At 42.7% G+C, this 21,738-nt stretch overlaps 1 protein-coding gene across 3 annotated transcripts in view; it reads right to left on the reverse strand.

The window, feature by feature from the left end:
• Positions 1-18,867, reverse strand: part of FARP1 (FERM, ARH/RhoGEF and pleckstrin domain protein 1) — a 211,754-nt gene extending 192,887 nt beyond the window's left edge. For 2 of the 3 annotated variants that reach the window (XM_075045943.1, XM_075045941.1), the window contains exon 1: positions 18,587-18,867. The gene's annotated coding sequence lies outside the window, so the exon portion shown is untranslated. Of the gene's footprint in view, positions 1-5,479; positions 5,590-18,586 lie in introns of those variants that run through there. The other variant, XM_075045942.1, reaches the window with a different exon arrangement.
• Between the last annotated feature and the right edge of the window lie 2,871 nt (positions 18,868-21,738).

A 21,738-nucleotide genomic window follows, 5' to 3' on the forward strand; every position in this document is an offset into this window, starting at 1 on the left:
CAAGACCACTGTTAAGAAAAAAATCTTTCCAAGACTATTGTCTCACCTAAACAAAAGGGTATTTAACTGCTCCCTCATTTAACCCAAACGGAAAGCTATTGTCATTCCAGTAGTCTTTGGGAGGTTCTGTGACTACCCACAAATCAAAGACGAATATTCTGGGAACCAACGCCACCAGTATGACTATCCCTTCTAGACCCAGCTGCAGAAAGAGGAAGCGCTTAAATTTTCATATTGTTAAAAGAGGATAGCAGGCATGTATTTGCAAAGCAGCCAATTTCAGATATCAAGTAGTATCCAGGTAGCATCCAAGCAAAAACTAAAAAAGTCTCAATAATGTAAAGTTAAGGCTTGGATGTAACCACAAGGGAAGCAGCTGGGTGAAGTGAGGAGAAGAAGGGCATGAAAGAACACTGCAAAGCCCCATCCCATCACCAAGAACGCTTCCTTATCCTCCAACTTCACTAAGACCTGAAGGCAAAACAGCCTTGGACTACAAACAAAAATGGAGCCTGAACACTGGACTGAGCTCCTGATCATTCTGAAAAGGAGAGTTCAAGTATAGCCCCTTTCAACTTCTTTAAGCATATATGAGATGGTTTGAGTTTTCGGTCTTGCCTTGCTGAAGAAGTCTCTCTAACATTACAGGGTAATGTAGCTCTAGACTCCAGGCATCCTTTGATCAGACTCACAGAAAAAGTCTTCCTAGTCTCTGCAAAGGAAAACAGAGTTCAGAAGCATGAAGGCATCTACTGTTGCTTATGTAAATGACATTTTGCTGTAACAGGTTTTTAAATAAACTGTCTGCTCCCTTCCTCAAAAAGCTGAGGTTATCACAGCAAGGAGACAAGTAGAAAATAAACATGCCCACAACAGCATACAGTTTCCAGGAATTGTGCTTGGGAGGATCTACTTGTAGGTTATTTCATTCTCCCCCCAACATGTGAAATGGCAGGAAATTCAAGTTCATATGTGTAGGGGACAAATCTCAACTGAATACACAACTAGCCATGCACAAAGTAGTCTGCAGCGGAAAATGAGGTGAAAATCTCTTAAACAGAGACAAGCACATTGAAAGTATATCTGAGGCTCACACATCTCATAAGAGCTTCCTGAACTAGGACTAGCAGCAGTAGCATCACAAGCCTTGCTTGGAAAGAACAAGTTATTTTTCTGCAGCAAAGAGTAACTATTCAGGAAACCCAAACAACCAACCAAAAAACCAAACCAAACAAAACAACCCCCCAAAAAACCCACCAAAACCAATCTTTTGTGCATGTATCCATCATTTAAAGAAGATATGGTTATATTGTAGCCTGCACCTTGGCAGTGTTCCTTTTGACTCGCCTCCATGGCTTAATACATGCTCTACTAGTACATGAAACTTGGTGAAGTAAAAAAAACCACCAGCGTAAGACTATTTTTGAAGTCTTTTTAGATTAATGTTATGGTCCAAATGGAAGAAGAATAAAACAGATGGCTTAAGTCATTATTGGAAATTAAACACATTAGTAAGGACAAAACCTTACATTAAAATTGCTTTTGTCATTTTCCTCTAGAAGTTCATTTCTATCAGTTGATACATCTCAAAGATTCATTTGCAGTTAAATATAGTCTTTACATTTACTTTGGTACCTCTTTTTCCATAACAAGCAGGTTACACAATATTTACACACTTTTCTAAGTGTTATATAGTCTTGTTTACATTTATTGCTTTTACACCTCCTGTCTTAAGAAATTAGCAGTGGATTTGTTTCTTTATACCAAGACGCCAATTTTACTGTGGCTTTCGATACACTGCATTTGGAAGGAACTAAACTTAAACCGCCAAGATGTCTTAAAAGTCATCCTAAAAATGCATCAGCCAATGAAAAAAACCAAAAAAACCAACAAACAAAAAACCTTTACCACAAACAAGACTGCTATTTAAAACAGAATGACTTATTATACAATGGAGAGATTAAGATTTGGTGACCATAATTAATTTTTCAATTCACTAATAGTCAAATTTACTGAAATATCAAGAAATTCTATTAGGTATCTAAAAAACACTAAGGCAGTAAGAAACCTAATTTGCATGACGTCTTCAGTTAGATACCTAGAGTTCTTTGTGTGCTTCAAGCTTTAATGCACATAATCCTAATTTTCTCCCATCTGATTATTTTGTTCATAGATTAAAAGGGACAAAGGAAGAAGAAAAAGATTTCCTACTTTCTGAGCTCCCAGATGAGTTCTCAGTCCTGAGTTTATTCAAAAAGATAATATTCTCTCTGCATCTGGCAGCTAAATTGAAAGCAAATACATAACGCAAAAGCTTTTCTGCTTCTCAAAAAATGAAAAGTACTTACACTTGGAAAAATGTAAAAAGCAGAACTTTATCCGGTGTAAAGACACTAAAGTAGAGATGTAAAAAATTTAAAGGGTAGCTCCCCTTCAGTTGCCTTATAGATTTTAAATGACTGTATACAATAAATGACAATACAAAAGGCACATTGTTTAACCTACTTAATTTGAGAAGTCACTGCTACCAAGTGTTTTATTTAAGTGAAACCAGCAGGTACAGGTAAGGCCTTACCAAAAGATTCAAATTTAATTTGCCAGTTTTATTCCGAACAGAAAGTTTTTTAAAAAAGAAGACGTTTACATTATTTTTTATGCATCCTGGTGTCAACCTGCTTATCATCCACAGCTTTGCTACTGCCCAAGGTCTGTATTAAACATTGCTGCCATCTCACATTACAGATTTTAAATTAATGTTTCCAAGTTGTTTCTTCCACACTGAAACAATTTTACTCAAAATCCTAGTGAAATACTAGCAGTCTGCTGCCAGCATTCAGGATCTGACCTCTCATTACTATTTAAAGAATACACATCCAAGAAGTTCAAAATTTTCTTTGCCAGTTTCTCAGTGCTTTCACAGCTCCTCGTTTCGGTTCTCTCCGAACTCGTGCTGCTGCCCGGCAGCCTCCAGGTTGCCCTAGCAGAGCCCGCAGACTTTCACGGGGCTCTAAGGAAGTGCACGCAGAGAAACGGCGTGCGGCAGCCATAAAACCAGCCCTCCGCCTCAACCAGGCCACAGAATAAGACCATAAATGAACGTTTAGCGTTACAGGAGATTCCCAACCCATCTAGGCAAAAATAGGCTGTAAGAACACTGGAATGCTTCAGAAAGAAGGATGTTTCCCCCCCTACTTTGAAAAGCAATCTTAACGGTTTCCATGTTTCTACATCTGGTTGTTCTATAAGGTTACAGAGGTGAAAATATGGCTCAATTTCTCTTCTCCTACCAGTAGAGGCTGAATTTCAAGTTGCACGCAGCTAAAGAACACCAACCTTTCTGGCTCACTGTGCAGAAAGGGATGCTCTCAGCGAGATGATTATCCAGGAATCAAGCACAGAAGGAGCACATGTGGGAAGAGAGCCCATTTACTTAATGAGAGTCATGGAAGCTCTTCCTCAATCCTGCCCCTCCAAGGAACGCCACCTGGAACATTTCTGCCTGAAAAAAGTGATGTTTCTGCAGAAATCAAGAGAAGGTTGTACAGGGGCAACTTAGGTCAATTTTTCAAGTACTTATAGAATGATAACCGAAAAGGAGGTAACAACTGTGGCACCAACAGCAAGTTTTAATGGACCAGCTAGGGTAACATTTCAGGGGACGTATGAGCAACCCCTGGAAGGTATGCAAGTGGCCCAGTTGCACACAAGCAACTCATACATAGAATAAAAGGTTCACACCAGAAAGGACCCGAAGTCCTAACTATGTTAAAATAAACTCTAAGTACAAACCAGTCTATTTTCCAGCCCTGCAATAATTTTGATAAGCTCTACTGGCTGTTAGAGACTACAGAAATAGAACTAATTTTGCTTAGTAACTATATCACAATACCAAAAAGCTACCAACACACTTAATCTTTGCAGCAAGGGACTACAGGGCAAAAAAATAAGAAAGTGAAGAAAAAGGCTACATGCAACACTATATGCTGGTGTCTAGCAAGCCCTAATTCTCCCCTTCTCCCAGTGAGATTTCCCCAGATACCCTCTGACATGCTTGGGAAAACCACACTATTCTCAGCCTGTGCAACGCAGCAAGGTCAGCAGGAGCATCTCATGGTCGGAAGATAAACTGTTCCTACCCTTCAGTTATCAGCTGTGTTCAAGGCCAAATCCTGCTGTTTCACCATTCTCACTACCTCCTCAGTTTGCTCTGGTGGTTCCTGGGTTTCATCCCCATTTACCAAGCCTACATAGTTTTGCCTGTATCGTTGCCGCAGAAAGTTCAGCCTCTAAGTGAATTAAACTTCTTTGTTCACCAAGTCAAGTTTAAATAAGGCTGCTAGAAAAACCATGGAGGCTGTTACTAAACAAAGTAGACACACAGTCATGAACCTGAAGTTTTCACCCTTCTTGCAACAAAGCATGAGTCTAGCAACTACTAGGACTAGTTAGTCAGTTAGAGAATACTAACTATGTGTACAATTTGGGAGGCTTATGGCTCGGTTCTCACCTGTCTGAAGTGCTTAAGATAGGGAAATGGATAAACAACAACTACCTATGAGGTTGTTAGACCTTGTTAAGTTAAGGGAAAAAAAATGGTTTGGTTTGTTTGGTTTTTTTAAATGCAAGACAATGTAACAAAAAAAAAAGTATGGGTATGATTATTCAGTCCTTTTAAAGTCTTTTCCCCTCGATTAGTAAATTCTAAGCATGAAGAACCAGCAGAACAGCCAAATGCAATATTGCTTTAAGGGAAATAAATAGTATGTTACCACAGCCCTCAGCTTGCAAAGTGACTCTGGCTTTTTGCATGTTCTGCAAAAATAAGATATCCTTTAGGCAGCTCTCTTAATGGACTCATTCAGTGAGGAGCCTTCGAAGTTGCATTCATCTAATAAAAAAAAAAAAAATTAGTGGCTGTCTTAGTAAGGAATACATACAGCCAGGCAGCAGAGAACCTCTGTTAATAGATATAGGGCATAGCAGCACCTTACTGAACTACTGTACCGAAGTCAGGCTTGCTTGAAGGGTCTTAGAATGATCAGAAGTATATAAATGAACTCCTTATTAAAGACAGTTTTTAAAAACAAGATTGATTCTTTACCGCTTTCATAGTCTAACATGCTTCTAACATCTTATGGAACAGAATCCCCGCTCCACTAACTTTTTTTGTATTTTACTCCCCTTTTTTGTCTCTAGCATACCCAAGACATTCCAACAAACACGTCTGCTATCATCCTTCAGCTCAAAAAACAGACATACTAACCAAAATAGGTCATCATGCCTTACTAACACAGATAAAATGACTAAGTATATGGTAACAAAAAGGAACCTTGAGGTTATTAATCACAAACTGCTTTAGCTCAGCATAAAAATAATGAATAATTACATTTCAAGAAAACAAATGTATAGAATATTTTATATAACATGGAAGATAGCAGTTAGAGAAGAATTATTAAAATTCAGAAGCAGAGAGACTGACAGATCTCTCCTGGTCCAGTAACTAGGTTGCACATCATCTTTCTGGAAAGCCAACTGCCATGAAGACAAACCCCAGCACAGTGAGTCCTCCTGAAGGGCTCTGTGCCGCAGGTAACTCTCTGTACTAGAACCGGACAACCCAGAGCAGAACAAAAGCTTCCCAGGGAACCAAGACGACTGCCACAGCAGAGCAGCAAGGGAACAAACCATCTGCAGGATAATAAAGCGTAGGAGCATGTAAGGGATGTGGTCTGCAAGTTGAGTGGGAAGTTTAAAGATTTAGGAAGAATTAGAGCAGTTTTACACAGACCAGTTTACCAGCAGAAAAAATCCCCAACAGTAAGATTGTAAACCATGGAGTAGATTTTTGTTGTTGTTGGGTTTTTTTTCTTTTAATGGAAGCAGTGGTATTTAAGACATCTGAAAGAAGCCTGAACAAAAAAAAAAGAAATCAGTCCTTACAGTGAGCACCTTTCAGTCAGATTATGGATACAGAAAAGACAATTTAGGACCATTGACAAGATTCCTACAAACACTGCCTCAAGCCTGTAGTTACCTAAAACTTGTCCTTCAGTCAGTCACTGAAAACACAGCTCTGCAGGCAATGGAAACAACAGGAACCTCATCTTACAAATCACTGAACAAAAATTGAAGCAGGTAATATCAAGGGTGATTACCATTGAGAAGAATATAAGGTCCTATCCATTACAGAGTAGAAGATACATCGTGTTTACTGTTCAAAGTGCCTGATCTGTTAAGTGACGGAAAAAGATACTGATTTGTAAATCCATGAAAAAAGAAAAAAATTAGATGGATTTCTCTTAGTGGAAAAATGACTGAATAAAATAAAGAAAGAAAGAAAACGGGGACATTAATACTCAGATTCTCTTAGTAGTTGATAATTGTCTCACAATCACTGCATGTTTCTTTAAGTTTTTCTTAATCATATGGTACACAACAATGTGTATGTAGAACTTACATGACAAAGCACAAAATTTAAAAACCATTTTAAATTTGAATCTTGTGATGATCACAAAGCAAATCTTCAGCTGACTGTACTCTGCTACAGGGGAGAAGGGAAAAAAGCCTCTAACAAATCCATCAGTATAACTGTCCAATACCGGGTTTGCCATTTGTAGTCTTTCTAAATCATACCAATCATATGCAAGATCTGTTGCAGCATTTAAAGGCTTCCTGCCAAAAAAATTTTAGTTTTATTGGGCCATCAAAACCCCAGATGAGTCTCCAAAGATTTGCATTCCTTCCTTACTGTTAAGAAAACTGTAGGACTAATGGAAAAAGAGTATTACTCAAATCTTACATACTTACACTTTTGTTGAAGCTGTAAATGAACAGCTGAAGAGTTCTGGGACTCTATACCAGCAACAGTTTTGGCTATAAGCTTACTGAAACTTTACAAAATATAAACAGTGTGTCCTTCCCTCACATTTAGCTTATCAATGGAAGAGATAAATACAAATATTATGGACAAATACTATAGAATGCTGTCACAGATAGTAACTGCATTTAAAAAAGGGGCTGGGAAATAAAAACATGCATAAAATTCAAGAATGAAAAACAAGTAAATATTGTACAAATAATCAATGTAGCCAGGTTTGGAGAACATCAAATAATTCTTAGTACCTGAAAACCTGATAAAAGTAGCGTCAGTAACATCCCACCTTCATTAAAGGAATAATTCAGATTGCAGACTCTTCGCCCTTTATTTCAAGAAGAAAAGCCATGTATTCATTAATTTCTAGTGATTAAATACATTTTCCTAATCTCAGCCTTGCAATGGCAACAGTATTGTTGGGTTTATTTTTTCGCACAAACTGACGTTAAAACTAAGACAAGAGGAATGGTTCTTCCCAAGACTGCCAACAACAGCACACATGATGTGCAGAAATAGAATCACAGAACCTTGATTTACATCATGTTTTTCTTTCACCCTGAAAGAAATTCAGCCTTATTAGTGAATCAGAAAAAAAAACATACATACTGTTAAAACAGAGAGTATATGCATATGGGAATTTCAAGGAGGGGAAATAAAGGGGACATAAAGGGTAGACAAAAGAAACAGGCACAAAGAAATGGGTTACTGTTCTTTCCTCTAACATGAGCTAACTGCATATTGGGTAAGGATAATTCCCCACAACGTTCCATGCATTCAAAGGTCAAGACTTTTGCTTTTCAACTGTTCCCATCAAATCTTATTCCCTGAAGAAAACAGCCTGAAGCTGTCCCATAGAGCACAGGCTCTCAAACTTTGGGGTTAAGGATTCTAGCTCTGCACCGTGTAATATTGCATCAGGCTCCACCAACACAGCACACTTAAACAAGAAATACGAACAACAAGCAGTGAACGAAGAGCTTCTAAAGGCTATTCTGTCTATTCCAAAATAGCAGGGAGATGGTATTAATACAATTGTATTCACTGTATTAACATTCAAAGGACTCATTTCACCTACGCTGCTGTGTGACTTAAATTTAAAAGCAGAGCTCCTCTCTCAATGCTTTCAGAGCATCCATGGGGGACAAGCCTGGCCTCGCTGAAAGCACCCAGCCAAGAGGGAGCCCCTGTGTCCTCATGCCCAGTTACAGAGAAACCACTCCAACCACCGCACCCGGTATTAAAAATCTTTCTTTCCCAAACACAGAACTACAGATATATATATATAAGGTAGAGTCCTCAAAACAAGCACCCGGATCATTGCTATTCTTCCCTGCAGTCCCCCACAGCACGAGGAATTTGATTAAACTTCCTCAACAGGAGAGCACTAAATAAACACTGTAAATTAAACAAAACTACGCTGATGATCTAGTTGCAATTACTTCCAATTGATTTGGGTCTTTATTGTCCCCTCAAGCTTTAAACTTCGTAGATAAAAAAAGATCAGGCCTTACTGGAGGAATACCAACGAAGGAGTTACGAAACCTTCCTTAAGCACATTCAAAAGTAACCAGACTAGTTTGTCCTCCTGACGAAATTCCAATTAAATTTAGCCTGGAAGTCTAATGAAAAAAATAGGCTATTCTAGGAATTGCCATAAATAAGCAAGTTAATGCTTAGAATAAATTCACTCATTGGTTAATATACACACATACAAATTATAAATTCCTGCAGCATATTTTGTTTCACAAAAGTCAGACACTGCCAAAAGACTTTAGGAAACTTTCACCCAGATGATACTGTACAATCCAGCTCTCAGGCATTTCAGCCTTTTCCAAGTTAAGCCAAACTGTCACTTGATTGCAACAGGAAACATATGCACACGAGTGAAGCAAGGTTGCTTACTGCAACTCAAATATTCTGTGGGAAAACAAAAGCAGATATTCTTCTTCCACTCCTGGGAACTCTTCTGCAGAAAAATCCTGGAGATACTTGCAGATTTTAAAACATCCTCTTAGGTCCTGTTATATATTATCAGGTTGATTTTATAATTAATTTTCAGATATTAATTTCATTAGGCTCAATCTGCTTGCAAGGGCCAGACCTATTATTCTGATTAATTTTCTCTTCCATGTCTCCCAATCACATTATCCTTGCCAAGCTGGGACTGTTTTCAGATGACCATTCTCTGAAATTCATTCTGCTCTGAGGTTCGCCCAGAACTGCCACAGATAGGAGGCTTTAAAACTTCTAGTAGCATTTTACATTTTTCTGTAGACATTTTTTAGATGTAGAGCTACCATTTTCCCCTCACAGCACACATCCAGGCTTCAGTTCCAACCTTTGGGTGCTTTTAAGCGGAAAGAACTTTGTTCAGGTTGGAGGGGGCATTTTTGTTTTGACAAAAGCAGGCAGAAAAGTAGAATATAGACTCTTTTTCAGGATTTTTTCTATTGAATTATGTTTACACTAAAATGAAAATTCTTTGAGCTTTCCTGAAGGACAGACATAATCTAATCTTGCAGCTATAAATATCCTCATATCACACCGATTTTGCAGAGAATCCGAATCCAAAGATGAAGGGGCATACCTAGCTCTCCCTGTTATTTTCTTTACATGACACTGTAGTTCTGTTACTTACATTCATTTATTGTGGTACACGCTCAAACAGCTCACCATTTCTATAGCTAACTACTTCAGCTTCAACTAGGGTATTCCTTGTCTGTGTATTAGCTGTTCTCATCACATCACCTATTTTCTGCTTTAAATATTTCAAACAACAACATAAAATATGTATTTTCAAACATTACTCTCACTTTTAAGGTAAGCAACTTTGAAGGAAAATTTGGTAGTTTTATCTACCACACAAAGAAATTTTACCAACAGATCTAAAGGTGCCAAAGCAACCCTAGCAAATACTTGATTAAGAACAATACTGCGTTGTTTTAAGGCTTTCACATACATGTCTGAATTTTCTTGAATATATAGACTGTTGGCTTTCTTTGTTTTTCTAAATCAGAGGAAAATGAAAAGTCGACAACTTGGTTCCAGAAAAATAAAATGTTTCTGAACTCCATCTTCTCATGGTATGTACAAACACATACACACACGCTACTCCACCACAACGGTGATTCAATTTTTCAGTCATGCACTGGTAGCATGCCACAATTAGTCCCTAGCTCTCCTGCATCATGCACTATCTCTTCATTCAGGAGGACAGGAATGGCTTCCCTGTGTTGGGTTTTCTCAAGCAGAGAGCTACCATCAAGCGTCATTTGCTCATCCATTGCTTCAAGTGATCCTTGAAGCGTTATTACAACAAGAAACTGCTCCAATGATTTCTCTGGTGCCTTAGAGTGCAGTCACTGTACACAAAATTAAGGAAGAAATGCTCATATTCAAGGTATTGCCTGACTGAAAATTTCGTGGTTCAGAATCTGAACTAGTCCTTGATTTGCACTTTAAAAGCTGGGCAACTGGAGGTAAACTTCACACAGATATCCTGCTCTTGCACCATCGCTTTGGTACTTCACTGGATAAAGGCACACTGCTTCATGGCTACGGGAAGCATTTCCAGATAACTGTGGGAAACTGCACTTGGTGTCAATGCGGCCAAGGTTTTTGATACAGATTTCACTTTCTGGACAGGCTTCATTAGGACTAGGTTTGTTTCCTCCCCACTATGAGCCACTATGTCAATGTGCTCACGCCTGGTGACCAACAGAGCTAATAAAAATTGGTTTCCACCCAACTAATACTCTTCCCTCAGCCCCCACATGACAAAAAGCCAGCTGCTGCACGGCTCACTCCACCACACACCTCCTGTCCTGCCAGCCTTCCCAACACTATCCCATTTACTCACTGCTAATGAGATAGCATGAGGCTGCATTTGCTTTGAGCAGTACCTATGTGACTGCCCAGCCAACACATGTGCTGATCGGGCAGCTGACAGGCAACGCAGATGACCTCCAGCAACAGCTGCAGTGATTTGAGTCTCCTCTATCTAGCACTTATTTTTTAATTAAGCTTCATTGTTTGTCTAACATGGTTGAAGTTGCCTAACAGTTTACAGAAGTCTAGACAGACAATAGTCAGAAACAGAGAGGCAGCATTACCATTCAAGTCTTAATTGTAGATAATATGAAAAAAAAAAAAAAAGAGGTGGAAATACCTGCCCCATAAAGTTACCATCAGCAACTTCTCACCTACAGGTCTGTTTAGAAAATCTTCTCTCAGAGGTTCACTTCCAACTCTCATGTTTTAGGCAAACAGATCCTATATCCTTGGAATTTTGTCACTTGTGGCTTATCTCAAAATTCAAATATTATTAGTAAATGCAGATCTGTGAGCAGCACTTAATTAGAATGCCTTTTAAAACCTTTTTTATATTCAAATGGCAGAGTCACTTGCCCTTCTTTCCACTGCAATACTATCACACCATCTGCTTTGTCTTTGTCTTATTTATTTATTTACTATTGAGGCACTTTGAGGATATCTTCTGCTAGCTTCAGGTTTAATATTTATTGACTGTACATTCTACGTATCTTTTCCTTTTTGCTTGTTTTATATTTCTTTTCATGGTTTCTAGTATTTTATTTTTCGTAGTACTGAAAATTATGCTCAACATTTCAAAGGACGCAAGGAGAAAAAAAATGGCGCTCTGCACCAAAACACTAAACAATTTTACTTTCCACATTACACTATTTAATTCAGCTAAGTTGTAAAAAATGGCTAATGAACAACACGGGTTACAACAGCACAACCATACAGTTGATCTTCCTACATGCACATACTGATGCCTCTGTTTAAAAAGCAACAAAACTATTGAATGTTTATTATTTTAAGGTAAACATTAATGGTTTCAGGACTTACAAACACAATGCAAAACACAGATTTTCAAGAGGAATTTCCACAAAGATAGGATAGGAGCAGAGGTCTTCAAATAAAAAGACTGCAAATTACCTCCAAAGAGGCTAATCTTACAGATTTGCACAAAATAGGTTTAACTACCATAATGCATTGGGACTATTTGCTACGTAAAGTTATATACACTCTTAATTCTCTAAAATGTACAGCAACTGAATTCCCCCCTCCCCATTCTCCCTTTATATTTTTCATATCATAAAGAGCCTGAATAATAACTGCTCCCTGGAAAATAGGAAACTCCTGAGAGAAAACACAACTTCTGCAGATTCTTACTTTTACAAGAGCTTTACCTTTCTTCTCAGCCTTGATGTTTGAGAAAATAACTTCAGGCAGGACAAACTAAACAAATCATACTTTTCCTTAATCTGAAAAAGACACTAGTATTATACACCACAGCAAGAGCCAGCCAGAGACTTCTCAGTTGTAATCACTGTTATTGCAATGATAAGACTGCAGAGAATTAACAAAACAAAACCAAATCAAATTCACTTCACTTTGATGGTAAGCCGTAAGCAGCAGCAAACTCCAGGATAATTCAAGAAATGAGAAAGATGAACAGAAAAAAATCCTCAACCCCCAAAAGACACCCCATCCTCCCTTCCCATAATTGTAGGAAGACCAGGGTGGCCAGGGAAATGCTCCAAGTCTGTCTGATACCTGCTGTGTTCCCAGAGCCTCTGAATGATGGGAAGCCCCGTTCCAACTGAATAGCGATATCACCACATCCTCTTTTCCTCTTAAAAGAGGTTTATTTTCAAGATTTATTTTCACTTATTTACTAATGCAAGGGAAAACACCTCCTATGTAAATAACATGAAAGTTTGCTTGGCATTCCTGCCTCTCTTTGTGCAAGCCTATGTTTTAAACCCACCTCGTAATGGAAAAGACATACTTGCCATTTCATATAATTTAATAGCAACCTTCCCCTCCCCTGAACTTTCAGGCCAAAATCAATGCCATACAAACCTGTCGAACAGGAAGCCTAATTATTGTAACATATGCAACCGAAGCGATAGGGAGTTCCACAGTAAAACTGATAAGGAGAGACATAAAAGACTAATGAGCAGCCTGCCAGTGCTCCATTGCTGGGCTAGCAAAGGTCCCCATGGAACACCTTTGGTATTGTTCAGTGGGGAGACGGAAAGCTGGGACATGTCCAAAAACAACACTCAGATGGAAGAAATGAACACACAATGTCGGCAGCTCAAGTGCTTAATCCAGGCACAGAAAAAAATTTATTTGAAAGAACATAACCAACAGAAAAATGCACGATGCAGAGCGGAAAGAGCCAAATAAACACACACAGGTTACTGAGCAGCTAGACCCTTTGTGCCACATCTGCTATTTGAATAAATTGACAAATGTCTTCTTGACCTGTGCCTGTGGCGCAGGTAAGAGTCTTTGATTAAGGAAACACAGTCGTCAGTATTATTAGTGACCAGCGATCAAACAACTGGTCCTGCAGTAATCAGGAGTGAAAGACACAGAAAGGCTGACAGTGGCCAGCAAGAAGCAGCAGCCCCAGACTGGAGAAGGAAGAACCCAACACCACCAACTTTCTCCTATTACTGCTAGGTTTTCCAGTTTACCACTAAGTCATCTTTTGACCTCTAAAAATGTGTGCTCTTCCCTAGCAGTGTTTTGTACAAGACAATCCAGGTACTCGAGCAGTTTGCCCCACAGGCAGCGATCCCATTTTTTCTAGGCGTACAGAGCATAGTGCCTGCACTCAAATGCAGTTGTTTCAAGCAGGGGTGGCTTGCTACTAATCTCTCTGTTCAGAAAATCAGAGCTGTCCATGTGACACGTCTCCAGCTGCAGAATTTCTACAATACTTCGTGTATTACACACCTAAATACCTTGTGTATTATAGAAATAGATGCTTTGGGGAGACCTAAACCTTGGGGGACGAGGGGAAGGTCCCCTTTGGTTACAAGACTTACCCTCTTCACTTCTGTGTTAACATAACCAATGAGGGAGAGAGCTTGAAACGGCAATTTAAAGAGCCTTACAAGACTGTAGAACCACGCATCAAATTGGTGTGTAATAGTCCCTTGATGTGCTTTCATTATGGCAAATTCAGTCACCCTGCAAGGTCCAAACCACTACTTGCCGCCCCCCCTCCCCGCCCCGAGTCAGCATATTTGGAAGGAAACTGGGATGGAAATCATCGTTAACATTACTACTCATTTGAGAAATCTTGTACCCTGGGACATGCAGCACTGATGTCAAGGTAGCAAAAAAACTGATTTTAACGGCAAGCAGCAGAGTGCTGCATATGCAAGGCATCACCAGTAAGGGAATCAGCAACACTATCTCAGAGACACCATCTCCCACCTTTCAGTGGGCTTTACCACTACACCCAATTTATAAGCTGGGAAAGAAAACACAGTCTGGAAACACCATCCCTGCCTTATACTAAAATACCACCCAACCCTGCCAACTATTCCTCAAGCCTAGTAACAAACACGTATTATACAGAAATCTTCTACTGCAAACCTCAGTATCCAGATTTCATGGCTTGAGAAAGTTCTTTCCTCCACTTTATACAGTGACACAAAAACCAATTTTACTGTACAGACTTTACTGTGTAACATTCAAGAGCACATTACAAAAATCACAGCTCCCTCCGAGATCAACAGAAAACAGAACTGTAGCACCTCCATGAACTTCACCAACAAAGCTTCATTTTATTTGAGTACCAACTAACAGAGCCACCATTCTTTTTTTCTTGAAGTCTTTTTTGACAACAAAACATTAAAAATAATTTCCCCACTTATATTTCCAGACAAAAAAAAAGCAGTTGCATACCCCATTTCTCAAATCCCCCAAAAGGCTATCATATTTTCATTTCTCATAATATTTAATCAAGTCTACTTCATTATAGAGAAGGCTAAAAAGCTCATCATGATGCAATTGATTACAAACAAGATAGTGCCCACATCTGATAAAGACTGACCTAATTGTCTGATTCGTCTACATTTCTGCAGGCCAAATTTACTGACATTTTGCACAAACTCAAAGCTGACTGAGCAAGATGACCTTTTATACCCCTCTAATTAGTCTTCTCTGCCTTTGCAACCAGAAAAGCAAGTTGCCCCTTTACTCTCCCTAATTCAGCAGTCCATCTGTAAACTATAAACTTCACCATCTACTCAGCACCTACCAGTCAGAACAGTATACAAGAAAAAAAAAAAAAAAAGAAAGAGAAAATACACAAACTGCAACCTTTCAAAGTCATGAAATTAAGTCTGGAAAGGCCCTTTTAAGATAAATATGCCAATTTCTAAAAGAAGAAACTGAAAAAGCAGGACAAGTTGGTGGACCCAAATTCAATAAACAGCATATTTATCATGCTCTTCTAAAAAAAGACAATATAAAATAAGGACACTGGCATAGACAAGCACCATGAAAAAACAAACCAGAAACCAAAACCAGTAGGTTTAGTCCCTATCACTAACATCAAAGCACAGTAGGAAAACTATAATGCAAATACATTGATTCTGCACTAGAATGTAACCAAGATTAATAATGCAGTGGTTTAACTGCAGAAAACATCCACTAGAACTTCATTTATGTATATAATCAGGTTTTGCAACCCAATCCTACAGCTGCAAAAAATACTTCTTAATTACAAATGTAAGTTTGAGAAGATGAGTCAACTCCACCAAAGTTCTGGATCCAGATCTCCACTGCAGTCAGCAAGACGCAGATCTGCATTCCCCCAAGCGAAGCAGAGGGGAGGATGAGGTCAGAGCACTGACCTGCACTTCAAATTCCAGTCTCGGGAAAGAGGGACGGACAACCATTAACAGCCGGAGAAGACATAACATCATTCTCTGCACAGTTTTCTACCCTGCAAAACTTGCGGGGACACACTCAGCCGGTGACGTGCACGTGATTCTTTAGACCACTGGCAGCCCTGAAATTTCTCTGCCCACCAGCCAACTTGTCACTGCCAACACTGTGAAAACAATATGGTCCCATGGACTATCTTCCCCAGCTTCATGCCCTCACAGATCTCAGTTTGGGAGTCACTGCACCAGTCAGTCCCTTTCAGAAATCCGTGCCCAAGAGCAAGCCAAAGACTTAATGCAAAGATATTTCAAACCAGAGAAGCATTTCTTTTGCATAGCTCCATCACGAAGCATACATAATCCAAAAAGCTGCCAGCACTGGCAGCCTCATATTCATCAGTGTCAAGAATTTTTTATATTTTTTTAAAAAGAGCTGCTAATTTTCATCATATATGAATTTCTTAAGTGGAAGTTTGGATTTTTTCCCTATGTCAAATTAATCTAAAATCAGCAGGGAAAATTTACTGAATAGCTCTATAAATTCAGAATTCTCCATCTGAATTTTAATGCTGAAATACATCTCCTAAAGCAAGTCTTTCTCTTTTCTTTTTCAAACCACCACATTTGAGTGATGTTTCCCCTTTGGTCATTTATCATCCACAATTTTCTTTCAAAAAGTTTGGTTACAAGTAGCACGCTTTAAGATATTGATTACAAAATGACTAATGAACTGTGTCAACCTGGGGGGGGGGGGGGGGGGGAATTTCCAATTTGAAGTCCAGCCATTAAATAAACATCAGGCTTTGGTATTACACATTCAATCTCTCACCAACTTTTGACATTTTGAAGTGCCATGTTACTGTCTGTTAAACATTCTGCCCACTTTCCTAGTTTATTCGGTTTGTTCAAGAAAACAGACTGCAGAAGAAAAAAGCCCACAATTTAATTGGCTATACACAAGATACTGCAAAAAACGAGCAGAGAAATACAGCTTTCTAGCCCCTTCCCCTGATGACAACAGTTGGCCCTACTACCAATGTTCCCTTCCACAGGTACACTTGAACTTAAGGTCTGTGGGGATAAAAGAATTTACAGTGTGTTTGGGCTGATATAGCATGCCTGAGCTTTCAAAAACAGCCATCGTAATTCAGTGTATTACATATAACCCCTCATCTTTGCTGTCTGCAAAGGAAAGAAAAGAGACTCTACCCAATCCTAGAACAAAACCATACCTAAGAGAACGAAGCTCTGGATTAGAAAGCAAAAACATTAAGGGGGATCCCCAAGACACAGAGTTGCGACACTTTGCTCAGCACTGGACTGGACACTTCTGACACCAGGGAAAGCCAGGGCAAAGAGGGAAGGCAAACTCTCACCCGGCCTCGGTAGCAGCCAGGTCCTGACACACACCGAGCTTACCAGCGAGGTGCATGTCGAGGTAACTACAAGCCCCAGGATGCAACACGGCGGGCACAGCACTCACAGCTCCCAGCGCAGAGTTTCAAGACCCCGTCAGGTCGGACATGTGAGGCATAGCTAAGAGGATTTTCTACTTTCTTGGTACGCGGGACCATTTCTAAAAAGGCTCAGACCCACTAATTAGCTAGATAGCGCAGTTCTCACGTAAACATCCGTAAGTAGGGGAAGGGGATATCTTAGTTCAAGGGAAAGTTTGGGGCTTTTCTTAACTGGACTCCTTCAGAATTTTGCTTTTGTTGGCTTGATTCCAACATCAGCTGCTTGCTGTAAACACATATTGGAAGCAATACAAGGAGCAAGAGTCAAAGTATCTGAGAGATACAAATAATAAAACAGCTGAGCGATACTGTTCCTTTAGAGCAATCATCTTTCCACCCTCCAGGGACAAATCTCTTTGAAGGAAACCCCGGTAAGAAGGCTGTGACCGAAAAAGATACGCTACGCGTTTCATTTATTTCTTGCCAGCAGTCAAGCAAAACTGGCAACTTTAAAAAAAGCTCCACAGAGTTTGCGTCTGCTTTAAAGAAAAAAAAAGCAGCCGAATCACAAAAGATAAGGCCTACTACACATGAGCTCCCACTCTGAAAATAAACTTCCGTTTGCTCAAAACTTTCCCCAGCGTTTCACGCCCGCTCGAAGCCGGCCATACCGAAGAGCGGGAAACACTCGGTTTTGAAAGCGGCGAACTTTCCAGCTCGGGCGAGGCGATGGCGGAGGCGTCGAGGGAAAACCAGGCCGGAGCCACCTCGGCGCACCCCTGGGGCTGTGAAGGCGGAGGGACCACCGGGCTGCCGCCCTCACAGCCCCTCAGGGAAGCCGGCGCTGGGCCGGGGGGCGAGCGGGGAGCCCGAGCCCACCGCCTGCCGGGCTGGGCCGTCCCGTCCTCCCCGAGCCTCCCCGGGGCCGAGGCGGGGAAGGAGAAGCGCTGCCCTCGCACGTCCATGTCCTTCCCCCCCCCCTTCACCACCCGCCCCGGAGCGGCACCTCCCCGGGCTAAACCTTTCCACCGGGGACGTCCGTCCCTCCAACTCCACCCGTCGCCCAGCGTCCCCCTCAGGGCTCCCGCCCCGCCGCAGGGACGCCCGGGGAGTCCCGCCGGGGAGAACACCCCGCCTTCGGGTCCGGGTCCGAGTCCCAGCCCGGGGAGGGGGTGAAACAAAAGGCACCAAGTGGAGCGGCCGCCCGGACTGCGCCCGGCCGCGGTGGCCTGAGGGAAGTGGGGGAGGGAAGGCGGCCTGGGCGCCGCTGGAGCGCGGTGCCTCCCCCGCGGATTACCCGCGGTAACGGGATTAAGCGGCCCCGCGGCTGTCACCGCCCGGGGAGGAGGGTGGGTGGGTGGTGGGGGGGGAAAGCGACGCGGGCGTCGGTCCCGGCCGCCGGCTTCCCTCACGCCCCTCGCCGCCCCGCGGGCGGGTCCCGCCGCCTGCCCCGCAGCCCTCGCCGCGGATGCCCGGCCGGGGCGGTCGCCCGAGCCGCTCCCGCCCGGCCCCATTGTTCGGCGTGCCGCCCTTACCGTTCAGCGGGGCTGGGGCTGCGGGGGGGCTCCCGCGGGCTCTCCTCGTTGCGGCTGGTTGCAGGGACAGTCGCGCTTGGCCGCCGGAGGTCCGAGCCATTAAAAGCTCCGCGGGGAGAAGGAGAAGGCGGCGGCAGGAGTGGTGGTGGTGGCGGCGGGAGGAGGAGGAGGAGGAGGAGGAGGAGGAGGACAGCGGGGGGCTCGCAGGAGCAGGGTCGCCATGTCCGGCTTTGCAGCGGGGGGAACCCACCGGGCTGGGCGCTGAGGAGAAAGGGGGCAGGCGGCGACGGAGGAGGGGGGGGACGGGGAGGGGAAGAGCGAAGGGGGGGGTGGTGGTCCTGCTGCCGCCTGCAGACCGGGGGAGCGGGAACTGGACGCCGCGCTGCCGCGGCTGCACCTCCCCTAACCCTGCCCCCTCCCGGAGGGGGAGCCGCCGGCGGGAGGAGGCGGCCGAGAGCCCCCTCCAGCGTTCACAGGCGGCGGTTCGCCATGGCCGCTCGGCTCAGCGCTGCTTCGCCGGCGAAGGGAGCGGGGCTTCCCCGCCTCGGCGGTACCGCCCGGCTGCAGGTACGCCGGCAGCCCGTCGGGGGAGAAGAAGCACCGACCGCTGGCCTGCGGCGCTGGGGGGGGCTTCCCGATACCCTCCTCCTCCTCCTCCTCCTCCTCCTCCTCCTCCCGGGCAGCAGAAGGGGCCAGCAGCGCCCGCCCAGGTGGCCGGCGGCGTGAGGGAAGGGTTAAAGCAGCTGCAGCCCCGCAGCTGAGGGGGCAGAGGATGGCGGGGCCTGGCTTTCCCGCCTTCAGCTGCTGCCCCGGGGCAAGGAGGGGGGGGGGGAAAGCAGAGGCCCTGGGCGATCGTTGTCCCCTTTCTGTGGATTTTGGGGACCGTCCGATGTAGGTGCCCTGAGGGGGGGAACGGGGTGTCCCTTGGAGAGGGAGTTGGTTCGGCGCCCCGAGGGCTGAGGGGCTGTTAAACAAGGTGGCTCGCTGAGGAGGAACCAGGACGTGGCTTCAGGAGGTCTGTGCAAACCCATAATAACCCAGCTTTTCTGCTTTAGGAGGAGGCCTCGGGAATCAACGGGGAGCGGATCAACGCTTGATTTACCAAGAGGTATCCCTCGACGCTCCCAAGGGCTTGCCTGAGGTGCCAGAGAAACCAAAGGGCTAGGTGTATGGGCGGTCTGTTCACGTTTATGGTTCCTACTTGGACAACCACAGATCACAGCACTGTAAAATTTAATAAGTAGTGGCAATCTGGGCTTCAAGGGCTGTCTCTCAAAACAATCTCCGCTCTGGTATGTGGCTAGAAAACAGACCACCAGGCAAGGGCTGGGGCTGGGGGCATGCCTTTCCCAGAGACCCTGTACATTCATTCCCTCGGAGAAGATTCGGAGCTATAGCAAAAAGGCCATCACGCCTAGGACCAGCATAGTTGTCTGCACACAGCAGCTCTTGAAACACCACTATCCAATTTGCATAACTTAAGTGTTAGGGTGTGCATCTCTTTAAGCCTTTTCCAGCCTTTTACCCAATGTTTTTTCAGGAAGGAGACTGGGTGGCGCACACAAATGAGTGATGCAGGGGAGACATTTCACATCTTTGAAGTTCTCTCAGTGACGCAGGAGGTCACCCAGGAGTAAGGAGATGTGTATTTATAGAGTAACCCTTCTTAGTACCTAGCATTGAAAGACCATTTGAGGAGCCCAACTACTATCCCTAGTTTGTAGTCACTGGAGGAAAGAGAAATGATATGTGAATGCTATAAATATATTTTTCATCTAAGCCTTAGCCTTGCGTGATCCCCAAAAGACAAATTCCTCTGCTGTCAACAGCGATGCCTCTATGCACAAACACCTCACTACAAATACCTCAATGCACATGCCAACCAACCTTGTGAGATCAAGAGAACTTCATTGCTTTGGTCAGCCCTGAAACCTTAACCGAAGTACATATGTTACTGACTGAAAGGCTGGAAACTGCCTTTAGCTGTCAATGCTTGATAAGATAGTAATTATTGTTATTTTCCCCCAGACTTTTTCCACACAAAATACGTGGTCTGTCCGTAGAAGATCAAGAAGAAAGATTACGTTCTCATTCTGACAATATAGAATTAGAATAGAGTATTTCGGTTGAAAGGGACTTGCAACGACCATCTAGTCCAACTGCCTGACCATATGAACTGTGGTTAAAAACATTGACATAATAAAGATTGCCTTTTTCCAAATACTTATTTTGTCAACAGCTTTAACTCTTACTTAAGGTGCAGTTAGGGTGAGAGCAGCACTGCAAGGGTCAATCCTAGCATTTAGAATTTCCTGGTGCTTTTTATGTACACTTCCAGATCACTAATGCCTCATTCACACCTAACAAAAGAGTTGTTGTAATCCACATCAAAGGAGTGAGGTCATCTTCAATGCCTTCCAAGTTTGAGTGACCTTGAAACATTTTTCAGTACTGAACAGACGTAACAGGTTGCCCTGCATCTACTGATCATTTATTACTGAGCTCCAAAAAGCAACAGTGGAGTACTGTCTTGAATGGTATACTTACTGAAGCATCAAAGGCGGTATATGTTGGTCGTTTCTCCAGGAGCCACGGACAAGCCTGAATGTGCTTATTTAGTTAACACTTTGATTCTTGAATCTTCTGGAGGTATGAAGGACAACTAGGGACTGACATCTAAAAAGACTTCTTTACTGTCTCTTGATGTTTATCTAGTCGGTCATAAAGTCATCTTTCACCCGTCCGTGTTGATGCTCTCTACAATTGTTAAGCAGCAATTTTTTCTCTAAAATGGATTTCTCTCTTGTAAATTACACGTGGCAGCAACTTGCACTCTTCTGATGTGATTGCAAGAAAAGCGTTCATCGCTGCTTTTAGTTTCCTGTATTACATAGGGTAACATTTCTTCCCTGTTGAATGAGATGTGGAATTTGTTGGGACATCAAATAAACAGGAGAATTTGAGAGAAACAACATTTGTTTTTGAAAAGTCGCTGAAATGAGAAAAATGGTTCTAGTTAGTTCATGTTTCTGAAAGAAAACAGGTAAGCTTTGTCTGCATCCACTGACAAAGAAGAGAAGAGCTGGAACTGAATTTCAGATTAAGCAAGACTGAGCTGGCATGATCATTCATTTCTGCCTTACCTGGTAATA

This window comes from Buteo buteo, chromosome 14 (genome assembly GCF_964188355.1).
Source record: "Buteo buteo chromosome 14, bButBut1.hap1.1, whole genome shotgun sequence".
In the NCBI taxonomy this organism is placed as follows: domain Eukaryota; kingdom Metazoa; phylum Chordata; class Aves; order Accipitriformes; family Accipitridae; genus Buteo; species Buteo buteo.